At 46.9% G+C, this 26,956-nt stretch overlaps 1 pseudogene across 1 annotated transcript; it reads right to left on the bottom strand.

Moving 5' to 3' along the window:
- Positions 1-23,927: 23,927 nt before the first annotated feature.
- LOC309643746 (geranylgeranyl transferase type-2 subunit beta pseudogene) lies at positions 23,928-25,944 on the bottom strand (annotated as a pseudogene). Its single transcript has one exon. The product of its transcript is annotated as a geranylgeranyl transferase type-2 subunit beta pseudogene (transcript).
- Between the last annotated feature and the right edge of the window lie 1,012 nt (positions 25,945-26,956).

The following is a 26,956-nucleotide window of genomic DNA, read 5'->3' as shown; positions in this document are numbered from 1 at the left end:
AACACAGCTTCATCATTTCTTTTCCTTCTGGGCTGTGTTGTTGTAACATGAAAACCAGACCGTCATTTTTTTTTTTTTTTTGGCTGCGTTGGGTCTTTGTTGCTGTGTGTGGGCTTTCTCTAGTTGTGGCGAGTGGGGCCTTCTCTTGTTGTGGAGCACGGGCTCTAGGTGCACGGGCTTCAGTAGTTGTGGCATGTGGGCTCAGTATTTGTGGCTTGCGGGCTCTAGAGCGCAGGCTCAGTAGTTGTGGCGCACGGGCTTAGTTGCTCCGCGGCATGTGGGATCTTCCCGGACCAGGGCTCGATGCCCTGTGTCCCCTGCGTTGGCAGGTGGATTCTTAACCACTGCACCACCAGGGAAGTCCAAGCAGACCGTCTTTAACCAACTAAATAGTTGCAGTTAGGTGACTTAAAATATAAAGATCCTACGTAAGATGACTTTAAGTGGGCTCCCCCTATGGCATGTTTAAAATATGATTTCAGTTGCTCTTCACTCCAGTGCAATTTTCAATTGTAATTTTTCAAGTAAAAATAATCTATCGTGTTCTACGCAATGTACACCAGCGTTATATATCTTTTAACTTTATTTTTAAAATCTGGGCCGTCTGTCAAATCTGCAAGTTGTTGCAAAAGATCAAAGAGGGATCCATGCCTTTTTTCCCCCTCACTCTTCCACCTTAGTGCTTTCCAAACACAAATGTACCTAGAATTGAACTCACCTACCCGGCGCCCTGGAAAGGGGCATTTAGGAAGGAAAAGTGACCTGGGTGAAGCTCGTTCTTCCCAGAGCCCCTTGTCTCCAGACCCTCCCCCCACCCGCCCCTGAGATGCAGGAGTGCATAGCTGTGAAAGGATGAGGCCCCGGCTTCCGCTGGGGTCTCAGCCAAGGTGAGCCTGCCTGTGTCAGGATCTCTGTCTCCACTCTCTCGGCAAACACACCTGAGGCTCCTTCTGCGGCCAGGGCTTCATTAACTTCCTTTGCTTTGATCTGTTCTGATGAAGCAATGATGTTCTGCATGATTGATAAAGAGAGACTGTTCGTCTCATTCCTGAAAGAAATCGGGGCAATCTATCCAGCACTGGGAATTTCCCAAACATGGCGCAATGGACGGTTGGAGCTCCCAGAAGTTTACTGTTGGTGAGTGCAATGGGCTGAAATGGGCTGAATTGTGTCCTAACCCCTAGGACCTCAGACTGTGACTGTATTTGGAGGCTTTAAGGTTAAATGAGGTCAGTGGGTTGGGCCCTCTGTATGACCGAATGACCGGGGTCCTTATAAGAAGAGGAGATTAGGACACAGACACTCACAGAGGTAAAACCACGTGAACATGCAGTAAGAAGAAGTCTATCCACAAGCCAAGGAGAGAGGCCTTAGAAGAAGCCAACCCTGCTGACACTTTGATCTTGGACCTCTGACCTCCAGAACGATGAGAAAATACATTTCTGTCGTTTAAGCCCCCCCGGTCTATGGTACTTTGTTATGACAGCCAGAGCAAACTAATATAGTGAGTGTTTGTGTCTTAGGTTTTTATAAAAACTTTGTTATCTTTTTCATTCCGTGCTATAAATTTTTTTGCCTTTTATAAAATAAAAGTTAAGAAAACCAGGCCCCTCCTCTGAGCGTATCTTCAAGGTTTCAGTTCAGCAGGAAGCCTGTGGACCAGAATTAGCGGGAGAAACTCCCCTCCCTGGTCCTCCCTTCCCTGGGGCAGGGGGGTGGGTCTCTTGCCTCTGCTACGGCCCACAGTGTTCATGTCTTTAGCCCTAAGACAGCACCATCCCTTGCCCTCAGTTTTACTGACTGGCCTAGTCAGCAGACAGAGCATTCCTGGGGTATTGTTTCTGCTTCGTATTTCACATTTGGTTGAAATATAGCCTGACCAGATTAGCCCACTTAGTTCAGGAGAAACATCCAGGAGGTGCTGAGGAGGGCCTTTGCCTCTGAGGGTTGTGGAGTGCTGAGAATGAGCAGCCCTTCTCTATGCTGACAGTGACAAAGTGTTGGGGGTCCAGGAAAGGAGGGCAGCCAGGATGTGAAGGGGACACCAAAGTTAGCCCCAGGGTCCTGTTGGGGGAACTTCCTGTCTGGATAAGTCAGGATATTTTGGCAGGTGACAGAAAACCAACTCAAAGTAGCTTAAAACAGAAAAGGGTTGTGGGTGGATTTAGGCCTATACAACTGGGATGTTCAAGACATGATGGTTTCAGGTACAGTTTGATCCTGGGTTCAAATTCTGTCATCAGGAAGCTGTCTACCTCTCTCTAACTGGAGACTCTGCTTCCCTATGTTGGGATCTATCCTTAGGCAAGAACTCCTGGTGTGTTAGCAAGGATGGCACAGACTTATTAGCCATAGAGACAGTGATCCCAAAGAAAAGAACATGTCTCTTTCCCCAGAATTAGAGCAAAATTCTAGGGGAGGCTCCCATGTGGTCCAGCTTGGGTGGTCAGCTAGTTTCTAAATCCATCATTGTAGCCAGGATGGTAGAGGACTCTGGGCCACGTGACCCTCGTTTTGGGACTGAGAAGCGGGGTGGAGGTGGTTGGCCCCCACTAAGTCACTGAGAATTCGGAGGGTTGGTTCTTCGGAGATGTGCCAGGAAGAGAAAGAGTAAGCCTACAAAACATTAATCTAGCGCTACATTAGGCTGGCTTATATAAAGTGCTTAAGGGACAAATTAATTAAAAAAAAGGGAAGTGTGCTGTTTCAAAAATCTGGAAGATTCCACTGTCACGTGGAAGAGAATGGAGCGGAAAGAGGAGGAAAACTACACGTGAAAGTTACACGAGAGGCAGATTTCAGCCCAATGCAAGGAAAAGCCCTTCTAGAAGTGAGGGCAACAGAAAGGGGTTCTCAGGAAGTGGTGGGCTCCCCTCCTCTGGACGATCCCAGTGGGGGTGAACGGCCACCAACCAGTGAGGCAGAAGAGGGGGTTCGCAGTCAGGTGCGTTGGGGGACAAATGATCCCAAAGACCTCACCCAACCTCAAGGTCCAGTGATGCCCGAACTACTTGGGCATCAAGTAGAAAACACTGAAGCAGTGAGGAAGGTGCAGCCGAGGGTGCACAGCGAGCAGCATTGAGGTTTGAGGATATCTTTTAAGTTAACATTTGCTGAGGCCTCACTGGGTACCAGGCACTGGCTACGTGCTTGCATCCCTCACCCCATTTCATCCTCACAGCCAACCGTGAAATAAGTTTTAGCGACGCCCATTTAATGAACGAGGAAACCGGGGTACGGAGAGGTTGAGTAACTTGCCAAAAATGACACAGTAAGTAGTGGAGCCCAGGTCCAATTTAATTTAATTTAAGCCCAAGCTCTTACCCTCTTTGGTGCTGGGGCACAGGCAGGCCTGCTCCTTTCCAGAGCACCATACCCCTCCCTCCGTTCACCTACTCCCTCCTGCCCGCTCGGGATCAAGGTCGACAGGGTCCAGATGGCGGCAGGCAGGTCTAATGAGATGTGAAGGGTATACACACAGGGAGCCAAGAGTGGTTGGGAGAGAATCCCAGATTCCCGTCTCCCCACTTGAGATGTCAAGAACACACGTTACGGCCATGCATTAAAAATGAGCCCAGCTACAGAGCCAGCATGGTCACGGAACCCTTTCCAGCTCCCGTCCCTCTGGTCGCTGTGGTCGGTGCATCAGGTAAGCCAGGCCCCTCAACTCCATCACCCTTCTGGGTTTTCAGAACAAGTAACTTAGTTTTTCAACACTTTCTCCTTTTTCCACCCTTTTACAAAAAATGATTTCAGTGCAAACTTAAAGAGCTATCGGGGGAAAAAAAAAAGGGTATCAGGAAGGGAGCAGATTATATTCTGTTTTCATTGACCTCTTTGCTTACCAAGCAAGTATTTATTTGGCACCTACTGTGTGCCAGACCCTGGGTTTTGCAGCAAAGACAGATCATTGTTTCACTTAGCAGTTGAAAACACAAGTTATCTTGAGTAAATAATAGAAGAATCCATAATCGAAAGCAGTACCATTTACCTTGACAATTCCTGGTGGCATCAGTAGTTAAACTATGAGAATTCATGTTAAAAGCTGTGACGGATGGCCTGCACTGTTGGAAAGAGCCTTCCCAGGAAATATTCAGCTGGGAACTGGACAACTGCTTCCTCAAGTTGCAGACAGAGATGAAGGGTCTTGTGCTGCCTTCAGGCCTCACGACATTCCAGGTTTCTATGAGATTCTCTTACACGCTCTCCACACAGGTTGGTAGCTTGCTGTAGAGCAAAACAGAGTGAGCAAGATGGCCTCCACGTTCAAAACTCAACCGGCCCCAGTCCAGGCTTTCCCTAGAGAGCACGGGAAGGAGGCTGTCAGACCCAGACGGCAGCTGAGGAGGCTCGAGTCCGCCTGGACCCTCACTCCCATCCCACACCCCCTGCGCCTGAGCCCCAGTGCCCATTAGGTCCTTTCCCTTTGTGGCCGCAGGATTACTGACGAGCCAAACTCTTTAAAAACATCATTTCATACACCAACTAGTAAGAGAGGTGAAGAAGTAAATAGACAAAGAAAATACACGAAGCATAAAAGCATCCAAGCTTAGGGAGAACCACTTCCTGTCCTACTGCGTGGACCTACACATGCACCAGGTTCAGAAGCTCTATCCCAATCGTTCTCAACCCTGGATGCAGGTTAGGAGCACCTGGAGAGTTGTGTGCATGGGTGTGTGTGTGTGGGAGAGAGAGAGAGAGAGATACCAGTTTCCTGGGTCTTACTCTCCAGTGGTTTGGGAACTTGGCTGGCTGCCCTACGGACTTGCGGACCTCCCGCAGACTCTGATTTGCTTGTTCAGGTGTGACCTCACCACAGGTATTTTTAAAAGCTCCCACGTGATCTAGCATCCTGCCAGGTTGGGAACCCCTGCCTTAGACCGAATGAAACAGAATGATCTGGACACTTGAAAAGCTCCCCAGGCATAGCTGACTGTCCTTCTAGAGACGGTGTAACCTTTCCTCCTGGCTCTTCTACACTGTGTCCTTGATAGGGCTCTCCTTTAAAGGCGGAGTCTGATTGCCCTCCCCTTCCCTCGGCCGGGCTGTGGGCTTCAGCCAGCAGATTGCGGCACAGGTAAGGCTGTGTGGCCTCTAGGGCTGGTGCATAAAGACCACGCGCTCCCACCCGCTTTGCCTGGGACGCTGACTGCCCTCCTGGAGACTCCGGTTCCTCATGGAGTAACACAGTAACAACAGAAGCTAGATCTTCTCACGCCGGAGCCCTCAGTGACGCTCACCCATCAGCTCCTTGAGGCCCGTTGGGAAGAGTTTTACCCATTCTTTAGGGCCTTCTTCTGGATACCACTTGTCATTTCCTCTCAAACTGGTGGGAAATCTCTGCTAGGAGACCCACCTGGGAATTTCTCTTGCCCTTTCTAAGAGAAGGCAAATCTAGAAATAAGACATAGACAATATGGCGGCCTCATGGAGTGTGGCCCCAAGTGTGTATTGTTAGCAGGGATTGAAAAGAGCTGGACGTAAACAGTCGCACCCAGGCTGCGCTCTGGGAGGCCCAGGTGTTGGCTTTCCCCACCCCTCCTGTGTCTCTGCCTCTCTGGGCCTGAAGCTGATGACCAGGTTTCCGGGTTGGCCACAGTTCCAGAAGTTTCGCTGAGACTTGGGGGGATCTGAGCTTGTGGCCTTTGTTCTTGCTTCATCGGAAAGCTCTGAAGTCAACGATGAACAATCTAGCGGCCACCTCATCAGGTCCTTGCTTCTGAAAGGCCACCCGTGATTGACAGGAGAGCTCAGCAGAGGCCAAGGCCGCGGGCTTTTTACGGTAAGCGTGGGACGGCTTTGTCAGGAGTATATTCTGAGGGGTTAACATCGCAGCAAAGAGAGAGACGGGCGGGTCTTAACTCAGGCCCACCAGCTTGGCAACCTGAATTTGACAAAAGGCGAAGTGAGTTTTGGTCTAACAAGAGCCATTGAAACTTTCTTCCTGTAAATGCGTAAGCCTTAAAGGGAGCGTTTTGAAGAGAAAACATCCCAGTACTGTGTTGGGGAAAATTATGCAGGTGCATTATTAGAATACACCAATTAAATGTAATCACATCAAAACTAGATTTACAATGAAATTCAAGTTTCTTGCTGGTAACAATGGCAATGACTCATCTTCTATGTCTTTTTTTTTTTTAATTAATTAATTAATTAATTAATTAATTTATTTTTGGCTGTGTTGGGTCTTCGTTTCTGTGCGAGGGCTTTCTCTAGTTGCGGCAAGCGGGGGCCACTCTTCATCGCGGTGCGCGGGCCTTTCTCTATCGCGGCCTCTCTTGTTGGGAGCACAGGCTCCAGACGCACAGGCTCAATAGTTGTGGCTCACGGGCCCACTTGCTCCGCGGCATGTGGGATCTTCCCAGACCAGGGCTCGAACCCGCGTCCGCTGCATTGGCAGGCAGATTCTCAACCACTGTGCCACCAGGGAAGCCCATCTTCTATGTCTTGAATAAGAGTTCTATTTCAGGAATACTTTATTTTAAAACCACAGATTTGAGGATTGACTTCCATTCAGTCACCTAAACAGTACACACTGCCCAGAAAGAATGAAATTGCATCTCAGAGACCTACATGATACGGTTAGAGCTGGTAAGGGGAGTGTGTGGGTTTTAATGCCTCCTTCTTGTTTGTTCTTTCCTCAAAGCTGCTCCCAATAAGCTACTCCTGGGGGATACAGAAAGGCCCTTTTCCGTTTTGAAAAAAACGAACACTTTTATAAAGAATTATTGTGAAGATTTGAAGGAGACTTTACTGCAGCCTCTCCATCTTTTTTCCCCTCATTTTCCCCAGGGGGAAAAAGGAATTTCTGTAATTCAAAATCTAGTCACAAGAAAGGAAGCACCTGAGATCGATCTGGTGGTGCCAGCAATCAGGCAAATAGATATAATGCTCTTTCGATTTCCGAAGGTTAGTTCAATTAAAGAATAAAACTGTCAGGTAACATTCACAGGACACCCAAGGTGTGATCAAGGTGTGATCCCTAAGTGAGTCTAACATTTTAAAGATTAAAAAAAAAAGACAAAATAATTCCTAGGTTCTTTCTCCAGGGATTACTCTGCCTTAGAAGAAACAGCTGTGTATCTTCATAGGTTAAATAGAGCTAAGAAAGGGAGGCATCAGAACGCACCTGGACAAAACCAACTCCATCAGTTCTGGCTTTAAAAAATGGTTTTCTCATTGAAGATAACATACATACAGAAAAATGCCCATACACCAGGTGTCCAGCTGAGTGAATTTTCACAAACTGAACACACGTGTTTAACCAGCACTCAGATGTAAGAAACAGAATATAACTAGAAGTGCCCTCATTCTCCCACTCCAGGGGGAACCGGCTTCCTACTTCTGAAACCATTGATGAGTTTCGCCTGAGTATGTGCTTTTTATACATGGAATCCTGCGGCATGTCCCCTTTTGTGACTGCTTTCCTTCACACATTTCATGTCCGTGACAGTTATCCAAGTAGTTAGAGATGGTTGACTGTCTCTGTTGGCGGGTATTCCATCGTGTGGATACACTGCAATTTATTTCTCCATGCTACAGCTGATGGACATTTGGGTAGCTTCCAGTCTGGGGCTGTTATAAAGAGCCAGCTGCATGGGTTTTTACACTGGTTGTAGTGTGCTGGTATCCAGGATGCTGCCTCAAGTGAATGCTTCGTGAGGCCATTTGGAACAACACTGGCCCCCGAGCCCTGGCCGGCATTGTCAGTTGGGTCCTTCTGCTGGCAGATGCAGACCTGAGAAGAGAAAGGCCGCAGCTCTCCACCTGTGAAAACTGCCTCTTGTTTTCATGGAAAAAAGGTTTTAGAAAAAATCAGCAGCTGAGAACAGAAGTAAGCATTGTTTGCATTATCGTAGAGACCCAAGCAGCTGGCCATGGGGAATTTGGATCGGAGATAATAAGGTAACTTATCTTATTGAAACAGGATACAGCCTAACAGTCTTGAACAAGGAGCGGGGCATGTCCAGGGAACTGGGGGATCGTATAAGCTGGGAGGGGAAAATGTTGCCAAGAAAACTTAACTGAACCATCTCATCTCAATGGGTTACGGGTTTAAAATGAGGGCCAAAAGCCAAGATTCTTCACACACAGAATCAAGAGCTTAAGTCTTCCCTGAGAGAGGAGAGTTCAGATCGCCACTCTGGACCGCCCAGGGGATGCTGCCCGAACTTTCCATAAAGTTCTGCTCCTCATCTCCAAAATGGGGGTGATAAGCGCACACTTGCGGGACTTCAGGGTCAAAGAGACACCAAAGGTGGAAGTACAGGGAACAACGAATAGAGGCTGATCAAATGCTGTGTCCGCCGCAAGGGTCGTGATTTAGGTGGAACAGAAACTCATTTGCTTAATTGGACTATAATGTGGGAATTAGAGGAAAGTCAGAAGATCGACTGCTTGTTCCTTTTGAAAATGCAAAAGAAAATATGTGAAAAGACCGCATTGGTGCCAGCCCATGGCAGAAGGGTGGGTGGGGAGGGGATCTCAGTTCTCCGAAGGGAGCAAATGGTAGCTGGGGAGGCACGATGGGGGCGGGAGAGGGCCGTGCATGGAGCTGCCCGCCTGTCTGTCCTGCTGGGCTTCGCTCTCTGCCAGTCAGACTCTGGTTGCCAAGAGAAAAGCCTCTATTGTTATTTGCATCTTCGAGTATTCTCGCCTGTCAGGACAAACCCTTCTTAAGCACTCGACCACCTGGCCTGGTTAACAGAGGGAGGCCTGAGGTCTCAGGATTTAGGTGGCCCCTCCCCAGAGCTTCTCTGTGTGGTCCCCAAGGCGGTAGCTCCAAGACAGCCCTTTATTTTTCTGCTGCAGGTGGTGATGACAAGTTTGGATTTTATGCAAAAGACAGTATTATCTTTGGAAATAAATGGGGGGCAACACAATGATGTGGAGGCCCTGCAGCCTGAAGCATCTCTACTGCAGCTCGAGCTGAGCACCGGTTTCCACCGGGCCTGGAGATGCTTCACTGAGGTTTGCAGCTGGGCGTCAGCCCCGCCCTGTGAAGAGGCTACAGCAAACAGAAAGAGCTAGTGCTCTGCAATCAGGTGGGAAAATCACTCCAGCTCAGCTGGTTTCCCCGCCTTAAGGGAGCCTGAGGTTGGAATCCCAGCCGCAGTCATAACAATACTTCACACTCACTCAGTGGATGTGATGATGTTTTCTGGTCCTCAAAGCTACTAATTTTATCCCAACGTGAAAGAGATAAGGTGCATCTCATTACACCCATTTTACAAATAAGCTCATGCGAACCCAGAGAGAGTAGATGATTGGCTCTTGCAGGAAGAGCCAGAGGCCGTAGGTCCAGGTTTCCTGGATGTGCTCACCAGACCATACCTTCCAGAAGGACAGACGTGAGTCTCTGACACAGGCGGGTGTGGCCACCTTTCAGGTTCTGCATTATCAGACCCCAGATTTAGGGGTCAGACAGTGGCGACTGATGCCCGTGTGGGGAAGATTAGCTTCCTATCTAAGAAAGTGAGGTGAACGGATTTGAGGGATGTTTGGGTGGCAGAGCAAACAAGAGTCAGTGACAAACTGCTGGGGAGGAGGGAAGTCCAGATGGCCCTAGGTTTCCAGTCTGGTTCTGCATAATCAAGGCACCCGCCAGCGCTGGGGGTCACCCTTGATCGTAGGGAATAACCAACTGGATCTCGGCAGCCATCGTTCGTCTGTTTCATGACAAACCTCAAGAGCTCTAAGTGCCAAGCCCTCTAGCCGAGGCCGAATCGCATGGGGCTGGAGGAATTGGTGTCAGGAACCATTCCCCTGAGAGCTGACAGATGTGCTCAGAAGTCACCCCTGGCTGCCCGCTGCATTCGCATAAAACTGGGGCTCCTCCCCCAGCTCCCCCAAACCACACGGGAACCAGCCTCTGCAGACCGTCCCACCTCCTCTCCCTATTCTCCCTCTGACCTCCAGCCTGGGGTCACCTCCAACCCTGGAACCCTTTGAGCTTGTTCCCATCTCCGGGCCTGTGGGTTTGAGGCAGGCCTGGAATCTTCTTCGACGTCCTCAAATATCACCTCCTCAGAGAGGCAGCCCCCCACCTCCCTCTTGGATCACCCTCTAGCCGGTTTCTAGGCTTTTCTTCATAGCACTCAACAGTCTAAGAAACTTCCTAATTTATTGGTCAGCCTGCCGGTTAACCACTTCCCCAACCAGGTGTTTTTTTTTTTTTTTTTTAATTGAAGTATAGTTGATTTACAATGTGTTAGTTTCAGGTGTACAGCAAAGTCATTCAGTTATACATACATACGTATCCATTCTTTTTCAGGTTCTTTCCCCGTATAGGTCATTGCAGAGTACTGAGTAGAGTTCCCTGTGCTCTACAGCAGGTCCTTGTTGGTTACCCATTTTGTATAAAGCAGTGTGTCCCAACCATTCTTCATGTTCCACGTCAGAAGGCAATAGTTGAGCAAGATTGTGGGCCCATGGTCACCCTGGTAGAGATGGAGAGAAGTGAGCGGGGTCATTGGGGTGACGTGTGGAGGCACAGCTGACGGGGTCTGTGGGTCAGCCTTCGAGGTCTGCGTGCATGACGGTGCCCATCACTCACCCGGCTTGCCCCAGCGGGGGGTGAGGTGTGGGTTTGAAAAGGTCTGAGTCAGGCTTTCCGCTTACAGATTCTGCGGCACTTGAGGCATCCGGGGGGGGACCTGCCAGGCATGCAGGGGCTCCCTGGGTCTGGAGCTCAGCGGAGAGCTCTGGGCTGGAGTGTAATTGTGTGAGTTGCTATGTACGGCTGCGGATGGGCACAGGGGCCATGGATGACGGGGCTGTGTGAGGGCAGGAGACGGAGAGGGCGGCGGGGACGGCCCTTGGGCTCGAAAAGGAATCGGGGAGGTAGAGGAAGAAAAGCAGGCACGGTGGCCAAAGACAGAAGAGTGTGTTGGGGTGTGGGCGGACTCTTGGGGCTCCCAAGTTGGACCCCTCAGGAAGGTCATCTCCAGCCCTGACAGCGGGATGCTGGGGCTTTCCAAGTGATGCATGACATGGCCTTGACAAGTGCTAACTCACTAAGGCCTCACAAGGACCCTGCCCATTACTTTCCCCCAGTCTTCAGGGGAGAAAACCAAAGCACACAGGGAGTAAAAGACTTGCCCAAGTCACCAGCCAGCGAGTAGAGGTCTCAAGATTCAGCCCAGACTCCACGGTCTTTGTCACCACGCTTGCTAACATCCCCCCCTCCACTTTTTGCAGGCTCCCCTTTTGACTGGGCTGATCCAATATCAGACAATTTGCGATTGCCAAACTTCATCTTTAGTAATCAAAAGAGCTCTGACTGCAGACACAAGGTATGAGCCAATGTTCTCTTAAGCCTTTGGTTAAGACCATGATGCAATCTTGGTCCCTTTTTTTTATTTTTGAATTGCTTTGTCACCATCTGGGATCGTTCCTGAGCTCTGGGAGGCTTTGAAGAAGTTTCTGAGGACCTTGCACAAGGACCCTGGGCCATTCGGGTCCTCCTTTCCCTCCCAGGTGGTGGCAGGAACACCAGAGCCAGACCCACTGGCGTTGTTCACGGTGAAAGTGGCCGCCCGGCTGGCCTGTGCTGGCCACCCCTGTACACGGCAGCTGGGCTTCTTGACCAGCCCCATTGGGCTTTTTTCAGTAATGGCCTGGGTGAGAAGGCACTAACTCAGGGAGCACCTCTGATTTTGTATGACTCTTGTAACAAGCTGTATCCTTCAGCATCCTTCAAAGCATTCTCCCTTCATGTGACATTGATGACCAACATCTCTTTGCTGCCACTCCCCTCACAATGTCAAGAGAGTGTCTTTAAAAGTTTGAAAACTTTGCATTGTAAATGAAAAAAAAAAAAAAAAATCCCGATGGGCAACCAATCTTGTCTTTCACCAGACTAAACAGGAGTTTCCCTTTGGCTTCATCAAATCCCAGAACAGCCAGCCTTCGGGTATATTTTAGTCCCTTCGTATCCAAATAACACTGTGTGATTTGGTGAAAAGCTGTGTGTTTATTATCATGAAATATAAATGTGTTGAAAACATCAAACTGCTATCGTGCAGGCTCTTCTAATAGCCTATTGGAACCTCCTTCACTTCAGAAATGACACACTTTGGGGTAGAACTTCCCATTTTAAAAACCACATAAACTCCCCACCCGTTCCCCTTCCAACACTTCAGCAGTCAGATTACGTAGTATTTGTCTTTCCCACTTCAACTGACGCTTTACATCAAACATTACCAAGCTCTGCAAGATGCACAGGGATGCAGTCACACTAAGGTAGAGTCACTTTGGTGTTTTTGGGTTTTTTTTTTTGCTCTTAAGGTCACCTATTCATTATTTCCACCATTCGGCACAAAAGTCAGGATCTGTCTGGAAAATGTGTTACTGCCCCATGACCAGAAGCCAGAGAGAAACATGTTCGCCTTTAGATGGATGCGATGATTATGTGGATTGTGTCGTTTAAAAAGAAAGCAACTCAATTTTGCAACTGCATTCTTTGTAGCAATCTGGCCTTTGGTTGACTAATCTCATCAACCAATTAATCCCACACTGATTACCCTGCTCATTCATTCTCAGCAACAAAATGTAAGCAAAACTTGCAAAACTCCCTTGAAGTCTCACCTGGGCTCTGTCTGGCTTCTGACACTTCCTCTGGATTTATGTTCATCATGGTGATTCTCAACCGCAACTCTGATTGGCTGGCCCCTCCTCTCGTGGTATCAGTCTCAAGGGCTGTGGAAGCAGAGGACCTGAGTGCACATTCTTGCTATACAGTCAACTGTCTAAGCCAGAAACCTGTGGCGGGTCTTCCTTGACCTATCCCTCCCCCTCCTCCCTCCACAGCCAGTCAGTCACCAAGTCCTGTCCATTCTGTATCTTGAATCACTTGCCTCCCCTGCTTCTCTCCATGGCCACATCCTGGCTCAGCCTCCATCACCCATAGCCTCATATTAGTCTCCCAAGGGGTCTCCCTGCCTCCATATATGGGGTCAATCCATATACAGTAAGTCCCTTACATACGAACCTTCAAGTTGTGAACTTTCAAAGATGCGAACATGCCTTCGAATGTCCAATCGTGTAAGTTCACGTGTCTGCGTACATTGTCACGTGCGTGCATCCTTTACAAGTGGTTGTGCTTTTGTGTACTTTACTGTATAGAGTACAGTAGTACAGTATCTTTATTTCAAGCCCAGGGTGTCCAGAAGCAAGTGTAAAAGCAGCAGTGATGTAGCTGGTATATACTACTGTACTTTTCAAGGTGCTGTACTGTAAGGTTAAAAATGTTTATTTTTTGTTTTTGTTTTTTATGTATTATTTGTGTGAAAGGTATTATAAACCTATTACAGTACAGTACTATGTAGCTGATTGTGTTGGTCAGGTACCTAGGCTAACTTTGTTGGACTTGCGGACGTGCCGTCAGAACAGAACTCATTCATAGGTAGGGAACTTACTGTAAGGGCTCCTTTGAAAATGCAGATTCGACTATGCCACCCTCCTGTTTAACACTCCTCAAGGCCTTCCATCACCTATAGGTTATAGCAGAGGCCCCTCTTCGTCACCCTGAAGCTCCCTCCATGACGTAACCTGGTTATCCCAGCACAGAGCTTATGGCCTCTAGAAACCCGTGCTGTATCCTTGCTCTGCACTCCACCCCAGCCCCACTCATTCCTCCAGGCCCCCCGAGTGCCCATCTCCCGAACTTCCTGGACACCCCTCAGTTGATGGAATTTCTCTCTGGGTCTACCTCATCTTCCAGGCTGACCTCGTTGTGGATGAGGGCAAGCTCTGGTTTTTTTCCTTTATCTCCAGCCCAGGACAGAATCTGTCACAAAGCAGGCATTCACTAAATGCTTGTTCCTTGGTGACATGGCTGGGGTTCAAGGTGGTTCTTAGGGTACTGGACTTCCATCTATGTCCCGTAGGAAGCTCCATTTAGGTTTCCACAAATATCTGATTCAGATTTCATGTTTTAAAGATTGTTAAATTATTTTGCATATTGTAGTGTAGAATAGATTCAAATATGTTACTGACAAACATGTGACACACTGCCGATCGGCAAGCTAAGTGTGTTGCAAAGAAAAATTATCTTCATGAAGACTCTGAATAAATCTGTCATTTGTTGGTTCCTTAAATCCCAAGGTTATAAGGCTGGTTATTTTTAAAAATTGTTACAGTGTACTGCCATTTATCTGTGTGAGTTAGGAATTTCTTATTACAATATGACCAAAGCAAATGGCGGAAATAAACTAGACTGAGGCTGACATCAGATTGCAGTGGTTTCCCACAACTACAGTTCCGACTTTTTCTCATTTATTAAAACAGCCTGTAATCCTCACTGGCTGGTTTCACAGTGCGTGAGTACCAGAGGTCTGAGGTTATAATGGAAATGTATACCGATGAAATGTACCGTCAGCCCCTGGATGTTTTAGGGCTTCCTCTAAGGCGTTGTTTGAAAGATGGGCTTAGCCATTTCTTTAAAAGTTTGGAAACTACTGGCCAGGGGGAAGCAGGGTGCTGGGCTGAGGCTGCCCAGAGATTCAGCTCTCAGTTCCCAAGGAAACGAGGCACCTGCCCAGGACTGGGCCGGGAGGGCAGTGGAAGAGCTGAGGGAACTGGGAAGGACTTAGAGATCTGCGGAGGACGGGGGAAGATCAGGGAGCAGCTCTGTGTCCCCTCTAGGGGATCCCTAACCTCCTCCAGCACCCTTAACCTCGAAGGTCTGTAGGTCGGCTCAGTGCCTGCTTCACGGGGCCGGCTGCTCTGCTGGAGGGCAAGTGATGGGGGAACAGATGCTCACAGCCTGTGTGCTGCCTGCGGGGAGGCCAGTCCCCGTCCCTCCAAATCTGCAAGGGGACTTCCAAAGGGATGGGGGGAGAGGAAGCCAGGCCTCGGGCTCTTTACGGGAACCTGTTGGAGCTGAACGGAATTCAGTGGCTGCCAGCACCTGGGGCCAGCACAAAGAGCCCTTCCTCCTCCTAGACGTCAGGCCAAGCCACTGCTGTGCGCTAGCTCTCCACCTGGGCTTGGTGCCCTTCCCCTGGTCCCGGGAGTTTCCTTCTCACTCATTTAACCAATGGAGATTGGTTCCCTCTCTGGGGTTTCTACAGCCATGCTCGCCCAGGACTCCCTACATACCACCCTAAAAACGTCCTTCCCTTGGTTCTGCTTCCCCCTCCAGCTACCGTCCTATCCCGTCCCTGCCCTTCATACTGAAACTTCTTGAAAATAAGGATTCTCCATCCCTAGACCATCGTGTCACCTTCCCCCCAACCTAACTGCCCCTGGTTTTCCCCTGCTGCACCAATGACATCTTTCTCAAAGGTCACCAGTGACTTCCTGGTGTTAAAGCCCAGCAGCTTTCCGTAAGCCCTGCATCCTCACTGGCAACCGGCATCCACCGCCCACCCCCATCGCGCAGACACTGTTTATTTTGTGACCTGACCTCCTGCTTCCTCCTCTTCCTCCCTGACCACTTCTAGCCAGTCTCCAAGGACTTTTCTGCCTCTTGTTCTTCTCAGGGAAGGTGGCTGTGTTTGCTAGGACCTGCTGGAACGAGGTACCACAGGCCAGGGGCTTAAACAGCCGAAGTTTATGTTCTCAGTCCTGGAGGCTGGAAGTCTGAGGCCACAGTGGCAGCAGGGTGGGTTTTTCCTGAGACCTCCCTCCTTGGTGTGTGGACGGCCGTCTTCTCCCTGTGTCTTCACATGGTCTCTCCTATGTGTGTCTGTGTCCTGATCTCGTCCTCTTATAAGGACCCTAGTCTTGCTGGATTAGGTCTCCCCTTGATGACCTCATTTTAACTTAATTACCTCTGTAAAGACCTTATTTCCAAATACAGTCACAGTCTGAGGTTCTGAGGGTTAAGACTTCAACAGGGCATTTGGGGTGGGGACATAATTGAGACAGTAACAATGATCTTGCACAGATTAGGTTCTTGACCCTTTTTAACGTTACTTCCTACAGCCATTTCTAAAGCGCGTGTATTATTATTGAGTAAATGCTTTTGTCAATTTCATTTTTTTAATTTCAGTTTTGCAATTTCATTTCTTAAATTACAAAAGTAATGCCTCTCGTGAAAATAAAGTGGAGCAATCCTCGAGTGTTCGAAGAAAAGGTTAATCAGAGGATATGATTTCCAAGTCAATAACTATGTCTCCAAGTTCTTTTCTGAGCTTTAGGGTCAAATTCCCAACTTGTTGTCAAGCACCTCCCTGGGAGGGCTGGACCATCACATGCAGAACCACCATAGTACTCTTCATCTCTTCACGCAAATCCCCAACGCTTTCAATCACTTCTCCCCTCAGCCCCACTCCCTGACCAAGCACTTCCTTGAGCCCAAATGTCCGCCTCTCAAGCATATTTTGTGAGACTCAGTTCAAAATCGGTGGGGCTCTTTGTTCAAAAGCTATTAAGAATTTCAAGACAGTGACAGCAGAGCACTTGTTTTTTATTGACATAGAGTTGATTTGCAATGCTTCAGGTGTACAGCAAAGTAATTTGGTTACTTTTTTTTTCAGATTCTTTTCCATTATAGGTTATTAAAAGATATTGAATAGAGTTCCCTGTGCTCTACAGTAGGACCTTGTTGTTTATCTGTTTTATATACAGTAGTTTATATCTGCTAATCCCAAACCCCTAATTTATCCCTCCCCCACTCCCTTTCCCCTCTGGTAACCATAAATTTGTTTTCTATATCTGTGAGTCTGTCTCTGTTTTGTAAATAAGCTCATTTGTATAGTTTTTTTTAGATTCCGCATATCAGTGGTATATGATATGTGTCTTTCTCTGTCTGACTTATTCCACTTAGTATGATCATCTCTAGGTCCATCCATGTTGCTGCAGATGGCATTATTTCATTCTTTTTTATGGCTGAGTAATATTTAAAACCGAGCCCAGGGCCCCTCAGAGAAGGTCACACATCCTAAAGGGGGCCAGCCCCCCTCCATTATCCCCTCCATATCCCGCTGAGCCCCACCCCCATCAATGCCCTGGGTTTCCACCAGGGCCTCCTGGGACCTCACATCCATCCCCCTTCCCCTCCCACCCCTCTGCCTGGTGACGCCTACCGTCACCGTCTGCACATGGTATACTTTGCTCAAAGCCTTTGGCGTGCCCTCGCCTCCACACTGGGCACAGCTCTCCAGGACAGCACTTTAGGCCCTGATTTCCTGACTTGACTCCTTCTCATGCCTCATCCGGACACACAGCGCGGCGTGAACGTTCTGGTCTCTCCCCTGACTGTCCTCCGTGCAGCTCGCCCTGCAAGCCCTGTCTCTCTGAAACCCTACCCTCTCCATCTGTGTCAGTGGAAACTCTCCAAACGCCAGGGCCTCCCTCTTGCAAGTGTTTCCTGGCCTCTGACCTCGGTGTGATGGCTTCTTTCCGGTCGGCCCACACGTCCTGCAAGGGCTGGCGTGCTTTCATCCTTTAAACCTCCCGCTCGCCCAGGGCCAGGCTCTATTTCTGTCGCCTGCGGCTTAGCGGGGCCGGTAACCTTGCACAAGGCTACTTGCACCGGCAAGCGGAGGCCTAGGGCTGCAGCCGCTCCGCCGCCACAGTCTGGCTCAGAGGCCGTGCCTGTCCCTTGCCTTGTGCCGCGCTGGTCCTCCAGCATTGCTCCTGGACCCGCACTAGACAGCGAGCTCTTTGCAGAAAATGGATCTTTTCCATCTTCGTTTTCCTTGAGGTGCTTTGTTTGTCTCTACCTTCAGCCCGTGTGTTTCTGTGATGGAGCAGGAAGTTTTGAAACACTGGGTTAGCCCAGGAAGAGGCAGTGACCAAATATGTTATCTTACATTTCCGAAAACTCAACCAGTTAAGGATTCTTTGGTGTGACAACAGCCCTTTTCAAAAGCAATGTCCTTTGGGGACCATTTAGGGAATGTGAATTTGTCAGTCACACTTAGGAATCAGTAGATTCAACTCTGTGCTGGTTGCCGGCCTTCCTTCCAAATGAGAGCCCTGCGGGGGTGGGGGGATCTCTGGTGGGAGGGAGGTGGTCCGGGTCCCCCCACTCTTACCCTTTTGTTGGGTTTTGCGTTAACCACTGTCTGCACCTCAAACTCCCCCTCCCCCGAGGCTAAGCTATCAAAGCTGAAGGAGAAATCCAGATTTCTTAGTCTCCTGATATTTCTTTTCTTCACACTGGATCTGGGGGAGCCAACTTCTTTTTTTTTTTTTTTTTAATTTATTTATTTAAATTTATTTATTTTTGGCTGTGTTGGGTTTTGGTTGCTGTGCGTGGGCTTTCTCTAGTTGCGGCGAGCGGGGGCTACTCTTCGTTGTGGTGCACGGGTTTCTCATTGTGGTGGCTTCTCTTGTTCCAGAGCACGGGCTCTAGGCACTCGGGCTTCAGTAGTTGTGGCACGTGGGCTTCAGTAGTTGTGGCTCGCGGGGTCTAGAGTGCAGGCTCAGCAGTTGTGGCGCATGGGCTTAGTTGCTCCGCGGCATGTGGGATCTTCTCGGACCACGGCTCGAACCCATGTCCCCTGCATTGGTAGGCAGATTCTTAACCACTGCACCACCAGGGAGGTCCTGGGAGCCAACTTCTTCCAGAGCTTCTGTGAGGCCCAGATGGGAGTGGTTCTCATCTCTCCTCCTTTGTCCCTTAGGACCAGTGATGCAGAGTGAAAACTGAGGGGGGTTAGACAGAGGGCAAGTGGTCAACAGAAATTTAGAGGATATGGGACTTCCCTGGTGGTCTAGTGGTTAAGATTCCACGCTTCCAATGCAGAGGACACAGGTTCGATACCCGATCGGAGAACTAAGGTCCCACATGCCGCGCAGCCAAAAAATTAAAAAAAAAAAAAAAAAAAAAAAGAGATGTGCAACAATTAAACACATTGTAAAATAATATCTAATGACATGGAAAATGTTCATCATATATATAGATATATATAATATATATATATTTTACTTTTGACTGTGTTGGGTCTTCGTTTCTGTGCGAGGGCTTTCTCTAGTTGCGGCAAGCGGGGGCCACTCTTCATCACAGTGCACGGGCCTCTCACTATCGCGGCCTCTCTTGCAGAGCACAGGCTCCAGACGCACAGGCTCAGTAATTGTGGCTCACGGGCGTAGTTGCTCCGCGGCATGTGGGATCTTCCCAGACCAGGGCTCGAACCTGTGTCCCGTGCATTGGCAGGCAGATTCTCAACCACTGCACCACCAGGGAAGCCCCATCATATATTATTGAGGGAGGGAACAAATGGATTACAAAGCAGAATGTGTGATAGAGTCCCATTCTTATATTTTTATATTTAGATAAATATGTGTGTACTGTACTTTACCCATAGACATTTGGGAAAATACTTATTGTAAAAAGGACAACAAACTTTCCAAAGATATTCACCAAAATGTTTTCAGTATCTGGGTAGCAAATTTTGAATGAAACAGTCTTCCCTTTTTTAAAAAATTTTCTCCGCTTACGGTGTGTTACTTTGGGACGTGTGTTTTGCATGGAGCTGGAAACTTACAAGCAAATCTGCATCTGACACATGGGCTTCCTCTGCTGGCATCCTCTCCTCACCTCACCTCTCACAATCCCCCCGCCCGATGCTGTCCAGAGAAAGAGGAGGAAGTAGGTGCCACCAAAGGCCCTTCCCTGCAGTCTGCAGGCATGTGATTGCCTTGCGGGGCAGGAGCTTAGTCAGGAGTGCACCACTTCCCCTCCTGGCGGGAATTCCAGGGCTGAAGTGGTGATGTGATTTGACCTGTGAGGGTGTGACCGCCAGGAGGAAAAGGGAACTGAGCTGAGCTGTCCTGACTCCCCGGTCTGGTGTGGCCACCGCAGTGCCCTCCTTGCTGGAGTTGCCTTTTGCCACGCTTGGGGCTGGATGACAGCCCAGGGGTCCCTGGCGGTTCCCTTTCTGGGACCCTGTGAGGTAGGGACAGGGAGTGATGGCTCAGGGGGTGCCCTCCACCCTGCCAGCTAAGGCCCCTCCCTGGCCCTCTAACTCTCCTACTCCAAAAGTCCATCAGCCGCCCTGCTCCGACCTCTTCTCTGCCCCCCAGGAGCTAGCCCACGGTGAGCATTCTAGAAATGCTGGCTCCGAGCTCCACCCTGATTCCACACTGCTCGTCACACCTCTGCTGGGACAGAGATCGCTTCCTAACTCCGGCCCTCTCCCTCCCCCCTTGCTGGAAATCCAGCCTAAGGGACGAGAAGGGAGCTCACTTCAAAGCACACCCCCTCCCCACATCTCCACATGCCCCAGCTTCAGATAAAAGGAATGGGGAGAGAAAGCATGAACACGATGAAATCAAACCCAGAGCATCTGAAGAGGTGGACACTGCGTCCTACTTGTCCCTGACGGCCCCATCGGAGCTGAGACCTGCCCGGTCCGTGCTCGTGCCCCTCATCCTGCCTGGACGGCCATCCCCCTGACTTCCTCCGTCCCCTCCTTCTGCACAAAGCTTCCCAGCCCACGTCAGCTCATGATAGCTGCTCCCGCCAGGGCTTATACTATGAATTCACTGTTCATCTGTTTATATCTCATCTCCTCCCAGAAGTAAAGCTCTTGGAGGATTGAAAGCAATTCCTGGATGCAGTGAAATGCACTGGTCTTGGGACTGAGACCAGGGCAAACGCCCGGCTCAGCCCCATGGTGGTTCTAAGACCCTGGGTAAGTCGCTGCCTCCGGGCTTGGTTACCTCATCTGTCAATCAGGCAGCAATCATCTCTACCTGGTGGAAAGATGAAATGAGATAACAGGTGTAAGAGTTCTGGTCATTTAGTTATTTCCTGAACATCTGAAACAGATAACATCATTTAGTTATTTCCTGAACATTTCCTTGCCATCCTTCCCAACACCTTCCCTAGCGCGGGGCCTTTCATGTAGTAAATGTTCAATACATGTTCACTGATTGAGTGACAGATCATGAATTCCACTCCATTCCTCCCTGCATCTTATCTGCATATCTCAGAGAGTTGGCCCTTAGGACTGTGTCACAGAAGGGTTTGGATGTATACCTCGATAGCCACCAGAAATTGGAGATAAATATTACTGATTTTTACTGAATCCATCTATAAAGTGGTCTAAGGGTTTTGTTGTTCCATAAGTTTATTACACCCAGAGAAAAATATCATGAAAATAACATGTTCGAGAGAAAGTCTATACCAGACACTCCTAACGGAGTAGGACTTGTATGACCGACCAGTAGTCTCTTCCACAAGAGAGATTTAAGACAATGGGACTATTCAGTGGAAAGTAGTGTGCGGGTCAGGGGGTTGTCCAGAAACAGATGGCATACCCAAAAGGGGTACCTGGAAAAGAGTTTGTTAAAACGCATTTTATTTACAAAGGGTGGTGAGAGACTAAAAAGGAATGTGAACTACTCTGTGTTACAATGATGGGGAGTTTTAGCTCTCCCAGACCTGAAGGGGCCAAGGAAAGGAGGAGTGACTGGTACCCAGCAGGACCTGTGCCTGCCAGAGGGCCACCGACATGAGCCGCCTCTCTCCATCAGAGGAACGCAGACCTGCAGAGAGGGAGGTGGTGGAACCGACAGCCTGACTTTCCTCTCCAATTGTCCTCCAATACCTGCTGGGGTTTCCATTGGCTCGACGCAGCCAGAAGCCAAAAGGAAGTGGGCTATATTGGTAATCCACGGAGGTTAGTCCCTAGGGCACAAGAGTTGGGTGGGCAGTGAATCTGAAAGGCAAAGCAAGAATATCCAGCCTGATGGGAAAAGAGAAAGAAAAGTCAAAAGAAATTATAGTGGGGCTTCCCTGGTGGCGCAGTGGTTGAGAATCTGCCTGCCAATGCAGGGGACACGGGTTCGAGCCCTGGTCTGGGAAGATCCCACATGCCGCGGAGCAAATAGGCCCGTGAGCCACAACTACTGAGCCTGCGCGTCTGGAGCCTGTGCTCCGCAACAAGAGAGGCCGCGATAGTGAGAGGCCCGCGCACCGCAATGAAGAGTGGCCCCCACTTGCCACAGCTGGAGAAAGCCCTCGCACAGAAACAAAGACCCAACACAGCTAAAAATAAATAAATAAATAAATAAAATTTATACAAAAAAAAAAGAAATTATAGTAAATAAGAACACCACCACAAAATAGGTGCTAGAAATGAATCCAAATATTTTAGTAATCAAAATAAAAGTAAATAGATTAAAGAGACTCTCAGATTGAAAAAAACAAGATCACAGACTATCACAATTTCCATTTAAAGGAGATAAGTCTCAGGTGGGATAGGGAGGGTGGGAGGGAGGGAGACACAAGACGGAAGAGATATGGGAACATATGTATATGTATAACTGATTCACTTTGTTATAAAACAGAAACTAACACACCATTGTAAAGCAATTATACTCCAATAAAGATGTTAAAAAAAAAAAAAAAGGAGATAAGCCTCCAGCATAGAGATATCAATAGGAGGAAAATAACTAGAAAAAGGTATAGCATGTAAATATTAACAAAAGGAAGGCTTCTCCTGTAATATTAGTATCAAACCTGAGAGAATTGAAGGTGAAAATTTTTCATGTAAATGAAGAAACAAATACACCAAAAAGATATAAAAATCATGAAATCATACCTATTTAATAGTATAATCTTAAAATTACAAAGCTAAAATTGATGGATTTACATGGGAAAATTGACAAATCTGTAATCACAGCAGGAGATTTTAAAGCATATCTCTCAGAAACTGACAGATAAAGCAGACCCAAAATTATAGGAAATTAAGGCCCTCCAAATTTGAAAAAAAAAACAAAAAACATTTAAAACAGACTAACTCTAGGGGGTAACATTTAGGCTCCTGCACCTGTCAAATAGATGACATACATTTTTTCCAAGCACAAATGGAACATTGTCACAACTTGATCACGATAGGCCACAAAGGAAGTCTCAACAAATTTAACGATTCAATATCATAAAGGCCCATGTTCTCTGAAAGCAGTGCAGTATTAGTGATTATTAGAAATCACCAATAAAAAGATATCCAAACCACTTCGCCCATGTATATTGAAACTAAATGGCACATTTCTAAATACTTCCTAATTTAAAGATAAAATTCAAGGGAGGGCTTCCCTGGTGGCGCAGTGGTTGAGAATCTGCCTGCCAATGCAGGGGACACGGGTTCGAGCCCTGGTCTGGGAAGATCCCACATGCCGCGGAGCAACTGGGCCCGTGCGCCACAACTACTGAGCCTGCGCGTCTGGAGCCTGTGCTCTGCAACAAGAGAGGCCGCGATAGTGAGAGGCCCGCGCACCGCGATGAAGAGTGGCCCCCGCTTGCCGCAACTGGAGAAAGCCCTCGCACAGAAACGAAGACCCAACACAGCCAAAAATAAAAATAATAAATAAATAATAAATTAAAAAATTTAAAAAAAAATTCAAGGGAAATTATAAAACATTTAAAACTAGTAGTTATGAAAATTCAACATATAGCTCTTGGAACGCAGCTAAAGAAGCGGTTAAGGGGATAATCAGAGCCTTTAATATGTATATTAGAAAACAAAAATCTAAATTAATGAGCTGGGAGTTAAGCTCACAAAGCTAGGAAAAAACAATAGTGAATTTAGCATTTGTCTTAAGGAGAGTTACATTTCAATGGGATGACATGTATATACATATATTTTTCTATCCAACATGCAGCAAATTTATAAGGTGCTCTTTTCTGTTGCTGTAGCTGTTATGCTTACTTTGACTTAGCACAGAATAGATGCTCAATACATTCCTTTTTTTTTAACATCTTTATTGGAGTATAAATGCTTTACAATGGTGTGTTAGCTTCTGCTTTATAACAAAGTGAATCAGCTATACATACACATATATCACCATATCTCCTCCCTCTTGCGTCTCCCTCCCACCATCCCTATCCCACCCCTCTAGGTGGTCGCAAAGCACCCAGCTGATCTCCCTGTGCTATGAGGCTGCTTCCACTAGCTATCTACTTTACGTTTGGTAGTGTATATATGTCCATGCCACTCTCTCACTTCGTCCCAGCTTACCCTTCCCCACTCCCCGTGTCCTCAAGTCCGTTCTCTATGTCTGCATCTTTATTCCTGTCCTGCCCCTAGGTTCTTCAGAACCTTTTTTTTTTTTTTAGATTCCATATATATGTGTTAGCATACGGTATTTATTTTTCTCTTTCCTTTTTTTTTTCATCTTTTAATTCCTATGGGGTTCATCATTTCTTTATCAGTTAACATTCTCATTGACAAAAACCAATTTATATTAACTATAGTTATATATAACATATCAAGGGAGTACATGGGAAAATCAGAACACAAGACTTCATCAGCTAAATAAAGTTCAACCCAGTTTGCTGTTATGGGGACAAACAAGATAACAAATACACTGAAGCATAAACAAAATATTACACTCAGAATAACAGCATTCCAGAAGAAAACAGAAAGCTGAAGATACAATAAAGGTCTTTAATTTATAATATGTATAATTATATAATTTATTAAAATCAACATGATTCATGTACAAAATATTAACATGGCAGTCATAAAGTTTGTGAAGCACTTCAAATGCTGAAATGTTAAAACAGTAAAACTACAGTAAGCAACTTTTGCATCAAGGGATCTAATCTAGCTCACTAGTTCAGGCTGAACATTCACTCTCCGTAGTATTTCTTCAGGCATGCAAAAAACAAGGCTAACAGGTTTAATCTGTTCTTCTCCCAAAAGTGACAATCCAGCAATTCCAAATAGAGTATGAAAAGGATCTACCATATCTCCTGGCCTGTCCGCAAATCCTCCCATTTCTTCATCTTGACATGCTAAAATGAAACTGCGCAGTTTCTCTCTGTCAATCCAATGAAGCCTTCCAATTATCTTTAGGGAAGCCAACACCCACTAAGAGTAGCATACATCTGGTAACTTCTCTGGCCTTCCATTGAGTCCACCTGATGGAAGCTGTCGTTCTCAAAGCCACCAACCAAGCAAATCAGAATTTACTCGATGCAACTGACTAGTAATAGCCAGGAATCCTGTGCAATAATAGATCTGCCCAACATGGGATTCAGAACCTGGCCTGCAACCAAATCTTCCATCAAAGTTCATACATGATAAAACAAATTCGATTGCCTTTTCCACATTAATAGCATCCAGCTTCCCCAACAGAGCCAAAGTTGCCACCGCACAAAAAGAGAATCTTGTATCTATTTCTCCCCAAATATCTCCAGCTAAAGAACCATCTTCTTTCTGTAGACTCTGAATATATTCTACAACTTTATTTACATCAATAACATTAATACTATCATAGTAAGAATCTGGACAGCACTAAGAGTGTACAAAAGATGAGGATCATGTCCAATACTAGCACGTATTCCACCACACTCGTGTTGACAAAACTTAATAAATGTCAGCATTTCTTCTCTATTCGTGCGATGTAGCTGTCCCATGAGACCCATTACAGTCAGACCCCAATAGATGCCACTCATTCTCAAATATTCAGACATACAGTATTCGTATTCATCTTTCTTTGAGCCATAGGATGCTATATAATCTGGATGCTTCTCCACTAATAGGGTGTCGGGTGCATCTGACTTGATAATAACATCCTTCTGTGGTGTGCCATGCTTGAGAGTGAAAGGAGCTATTTTTCTCTTTCTGACTTACTTCATTCTGTATGACAGTCTCTAGGTCCATCCACCTCACTACAAATAATTCAGTTTCGTTTCTTTTTATGGCTGAGTAATATTCCATTGTATATATGTGCCACATCTTCTTTATCCATTCATCTGTTGATGGACACTTAGGTTGGTTCCATGTCCTGGCTATTGTAAATAGAGCTGCAGTGAACATTGTGGTACATGACTCTTTTTGAATTATGGTTTTCTCAGGGTATATGCCCAGTAGTGGGATTGCTGGGTCGTATGGTAGTTCTATTTTTAGTTTTTTAAGGAACTTCCATACTGTTCTCCATAGTGGCTGTATCAATTTACATTCCCACCAACAGTGCAAGAGAGTTCCCTTTTCTCCACACCCTCTGCAGCATTTATTGTTTCTAGATTTTTTGATGATGGCCATTCTGACTGGTGTGAGGTGATACCTCATTGTAGTTTTGATTTTCATATCTCTAATGATTAGTGATGTTGACCACCCTTTCATGTGTTTGTTGGCAATCTGTATATCTTCTTTGGAGAAATGTCTATTTAGGTCCTCTGCCCATTTTTGGGTTGGGTTGTTTGTTTTTTTGATATTGAACTGCATGAGTTGCTTGTAAATTTTGGAGATTAATCCTTTGTCAGTTGCTTCATTTGCAAATATTTTCTCCTATTCTGAAGGTTGTCTTTTCGTCTTGTTTATGGTTTCCTTTGTTGTGCAAAAGCTTTTAAGTTTCATTAGGTCCCATTTGTTTATTTATGTTTTTATTTCCATTTCTCTAGGAGCTGGATCAAAAAGGATCTTGCTGTGATTTATGTCATAGAGTGTTCTGCCTATGGTTTCCTCTAAGAGTTTGATAGTGTCTGGACTTACATTTAGGTCTTTAATCCATTTTGAGTTTATTTTTGTGTATGGTGTTAGGGAGTGTTCTAATTTCATTCTTTTACATAGAGCTGTCCAGTTTTCCCAGCACCACTTACTGAAGAGGCTGTCTTTTCTCCATTGTATATTCTTGCCTCCTTTATCAAAAATAAGGTGACCATATGTGCGTGGGTTTATCTCTGGGCTTTCTATCCTGTTCCATTGATCTATATTTCTGTTTTTGTGCCAGTACCATACTGTCTTGTTTACTGTAGCTTTGTAGTGTAGTCTGAAGTCAGGGAGCCTGATTCCTCCAGCTCTGTTTTTCTTTCTCAAGATTGCTTTGGCTATTCGGGGTCTTTTGTGTTTCCATACAAATTGTGAAATGTTTTGTTCTAGTTCTGTAAAAAATGCCATTGGTAGTTTGATAAGGATTGCATTGAATCTGTAGATTGCTTTGGGTAGTATAGTCATTTTCACAATGTTGATTCTTCTAATCCAAGAACATGGTATATCTCTCCATATGTTTGTATCATCTTTGATTTCTTTCATCAGTATCTTATAGT

This window comes from Balaenoptera physalus, assembly GCF_965194825.1.
Source record: "Balaenoptera physalus genome assembly, chromosome: 15".
Lineage (NCBI taxonomy): Eukaryota > Metazoa > Chordata > Mammalia > Artiodactyla > Balaenopteridae > Balaenoptera > Balaenoptera physalus.
Note: the sequence above shows the minus strand (reverse complement) of the source record. Positions and strands in the feature narration are given on the sequence as shown.